Source organism: Pinus tabuliformis, chromosome 2_2 (assembly GCF_031772625.1).
Source record: "Pinus tabuliformis cultivar Carrire ecotype Pingquan chromosome 2_2, CPIR1, whole genome shotgun sequence".
Lineage (NCBI taxonomy): Eukaryota > Viridiplantae > Streptophyta > Pinopsida > Pinales > Pinaceae > Pinus > Pinus tabuliformis.
Genome location: NC_142300.1, coordinates 639,750,637 through 639,755,113, shown reverse-complemented (window position 1 = coordinate 639,755,113; position 4,477 = coordinate 639,750,637).

Here is a 4,477-nt window from a genome sequence, read left to right as displayed (position 1 = left end):
TGACTGCAACATCACTCTACCTTGAGGCAGCCTCATTTGGCACATTTTGACCAGTCTTGGGAGATTTAATTTTTGACAGGGAAAATGAACCCCAAATTGAAAAATTCCAGTTTTTTTGGACATTAGACTCAAAAGCCTTTCCAACGAGCTATCCTGCGCCCAATTTTGACACTAGGAAGGCCTCCAAAAAGCATCTGAAAGTCGCGCTACGCGTAGGGCTCAGGCGCGCTACGCGTCAGGACGCGTAGCGCGCCGCGCGCTACCCTGAAGATGGGCAAGTCCATTTCTCAAAAACTCGGCATTTTTGGATTTTTCATGACAAATTACACTTGCTCAGCAATTTCCAAGACATTTCATCAGGTTTTGAGCCCTCAGAAGGTCAAAAAACATATTAAAAAAAAATGACTTTCTACCACGTTTTGGACACACAGGAAGCAGTCTTGGGAGATTGCAATTTTGGAGGGGAAAATGGACACCAAATTGAGAAATTCCACTTGGGTTGGAAAGTAGACATCTAGACCTTTTCAACAAGCCTACTTTTGCCTCATTTTGACGCCGGGAAGTGCCTCAAAAGTTGGCTCAAAGGCGCGCTATGCGTAGAGAATTGGGGCGCTACGCATCAGGGAAATTTGCCAGATTTTCACCTACAGCTTAGCAAAACGCAGATTTGACTAGTTTTGACTTTTTTGAGTGATTTTTCATCCTCCTTGATGTAATTGATGTAATTTTATGATTTCATGGCACTTATTTATCTCTTCTAGAAGATTCATTCATAAAAAGTCAAAATTTAATGAATGAATTGGTTTCCTAACTTATAGAGGCAAGTTGTTTTGACTGCCTAGATTTTAGTGCTCAGTTTAGAATTGGTTGAAACAGCTCCTAGAAGGATGAGCTCGACCCCTAGAGGCAAGGAAAGGTGTTAGCTTGCCTATATTATGTATTTTCTTAGTCATTTTCATGGTTGGACTCTTGAGGGATAAGCTTCTATTGTATTACACTTTGTATCTCTACAATTTTGGTAAAGGAAAGACCAGGGTTTTGCAACACTATTTGGGATTCCTGTGGTTATTTGTGTTGATGGTGTGCTTCTCTCTTGTACTTGTAAGTGTGTTATTTGTATCATTTTCCAACTTCTCTTTTCTGCACATTAAGTAAATGAAGTGTTAAGGTAGAATTCATAATTTATATGCTCTGCCTTTAAGTTTGCTTAATATCTATTTTTTCCTCTGTCTAAAGAGAACTCTCGAAAGTTTCTCGCTCTCTTTAGCTCCTCACCGGTCATTTCTATCCATTCACTTAATTCAAAGGCATCAAGACAATCTCCTACCTTGCCCCAAAAAGACCTCTGCAAAAACTGTGTTTCATCCCCGCACCCAAAATTGTTGTGCTCAGTTTTCCACCAAAACTCTAAAAATTTAAAATCAAACTTTCCCTATCATTTTACTAGCCTAAAATCAGTGTTCTTAATTGGTCATCTCCGCCCTTTGAAGACCTTTCGCCGAGATAGACCCGGAGAGAGCCCTCTCCTGCCCCGTAGGGCTAGCTACGAGGCTAAGTGGTTTGATGTTGCCTTGGATTTTGTCCTTTTCAGCCTGAGGCCAAATTCAAGCGCTAACAGGGGGAGCATAGTTGCAGGAGTTACAGGTGTGACCCCCAAGAATGATGGCCCCATACGTCGCGACAGGTACATCTGAAGCCGAGCAGATGTTGCACACCCGCACAACGAACACTTTGGTGTTACCAAAAGGCATAGTCTCAGCAACAGCAGAGGGCGACAGGGCCACAGTGAGCAAGATGAAAGGCTTAAGGTTGAAGTTGGCCGCCTTTCCGAGGGAAACCCTATACCAACTACAGGATGGGGTAACTTCTGAGCTCCACGCTAGGGAGGGTCGTGCACTCTAGGTCTTGAGCGAGCAGAAGATAAATATGGAACAGCTCAACCTGCAGCACGACGACCTGGTCGCATAGACCCATGGATTGGAACAGGCCGTTGAGGAGGCCTGTAGCAGCATACCGAAGTTGGCCATTCCAGTGGTACTACCAACAGTAGACAAGATTCACCGACTGGTGGCTGGAGTCCACGAGGCCAAGGAGGAGACAGCGAAGGTTCAGTTGGAGCTAAACCTGTAGATCGCTGAGCTGCGGTTGAAGGCGCAACCTTCTACACCCCCTAAATTCAAAGAGCAGCGCACCCACACCATTCAATCGGGGTTGGAAGCCATAGAGCACACGGTACAGGATTGCATGGGTTTGTTAGATCAGTCACTCTTCACGCTCACCTCACTGTAGGAGGATCCAACTATAGAGCGTCTAGAGATAGATGCGCGGGAGTTACAGCAGACCTATGACAATGTATGAGAGACTGCGAAGATGGTCACCCTTACTCAGCGACTGGCTAAGATGAAGGAGGCCCGGGCTCTAAAGGAATAGGTGGACACTGCGCAATAGAAAGAAGCAGTGCTTAAAGCGCACATCTAGCCTTGGCTCGAGGAAGCATTCATGGTCACCGCTAAGATCGAGGGAAAGCTGGCACAGATGCAGGGCATATATGCGTTAAGGCAAGGATGTGTCCCTGACAGTGAAGCATCGGATATACACGCACAACTGGTACAACAGACAGCGAAAGAATGTGTTGCGGACTTACGCGTAGCGCAGAAGCTGTTGAATGGACTCCGCACGAAGATCACCACACCAATGGAGTGACTCGAGGGTGAGTCACGATGTTTGTTTTGGGGGCCTGTTGGGCATCGGATCCCCCCGCACAACAGTTTTGGGGCTTAAAGCCCAAATTTTGGGTAAAAGTGTATTGTAAATACTTCCCGAAGTACGCAGAGCGCAAAGTGAATAGTCAAGTCAAAGGGTTGTCTGCCCTTGAGTATGTAAGGTATTATATTGTAATTTCAACCTGCCCGTGGTCTGCGGACCATGGGGTTATATAAATAGAGTGAGGCTCTAAGATATAAAGCAAGTTTTGGTAATGAGAAATGAAGTCTTTGTCGATGAAGGAGTAACTCTAAGTCTGTAAGTTCGAGTCTTGGGTCATAGGAGTAGGTAGAAGGCTCTGGAGCTGAGTGCGCAGAGGCCTAGAGTATGCAGCTAAGTGTGCGGACCCCTGAAGTTGAGTGCTCAGGGTAAGAGTTGGGATTGTATCGGAGAAACATAATAATAAAGATAAGTTGATTCAGAATTACTGTGTATCTGCGTTTATGTTATCTTATGCATATTTTTACAGTTTTATATATGCGCACACTAGTTATAAATGTTGAATAATAAATAAGGATATTCGGCCTACACAAATAAACTAAGACTACTAAGAATAACGCAACGAAAGGATACCTCCTTCTCACCCGTCACATAGCCGCGCGAAGGTAGTTAGCAGGTTGCGAAGGATAGACAATAGCACAGAAGCAACACAGCGCGCAGATTCGGACCACGAACTTTCCAATACTCATTAAAGACATCCCTAGTGTGGGGAAACCTAGTTCCACTACCCTCCCATACTACCTCGGGCGAGACCTCAGTCCGTGCACCACGGACTGTTTCCAAAAGTGTCGGTAGTTTCGATATTTGTTCGACTAATTCACCTCTAAACCTGGGTTTGGCCCCACGTAGCCAACATACACTTTCCCAAAAGTGAAAAAAGTACATACTTATTCTTCCCAAGCTTCTTTAGGTCTTTTCCACCACCCTGTTTCACACTGAAGTTGATGCAAGTTAGTTCTTAATTGAGCAATAAGAATATTTTCTCTCCACATAATGCTAGCTCCAATATACTCTTTTTGTTGGAGATCACAAGTGGGGTTGAATTCTTGAACATAGTAATTCGTCTTTTTACCCAAATCGTTTCCCCATATACGCTTATGGAACTTCTCCATAACAAAATTCTTTAACTCCTTGCTATTTGTGGGACAAGAATTAAGGTAAATATTCCATTTTTGCATCCGTTTGTTGTTTTGTCGCATCCATAATTTATTTCTTTCACTCATGTCTTCTTTGAAAATTACTTTAGGCCATTTACCTACTCTCATTTACTCAATTCTTTTTGGGTACCTTCTGAGACACACCATAGCAATTTCTTCGATGGGAGCTGCTCCCGTTTCACTCAACATTATCTCATAAGGAACTGAACTTTTTATTTGAACTCACTCATGATCAAGCATTTTTGGATTTTCTTAATTTGTTTCCATTTTGAGACCAGGATGCTAGCAGCCCACAATTCACACCCATATAATATCAATGGACAAACTAGTAGTCCAAAAATCACTTTAATCGTTTTCCAATCCCATAACTTTGCCTCTCTACAATTGTTTTGAAGAGCATATAATGCTTTCGACCCTCCTAAAATTCTCTTCTTTCTACAGTCCTCCCAATTAAGCTTACTGTTGAAATCAATCTCAAGGTACTTGTTGCCTTCAAAGAAGAATGTATGTTGGCTTTGCTTCCTTTTATTAGAGAAAATAATTATTTTGGTCTTGTT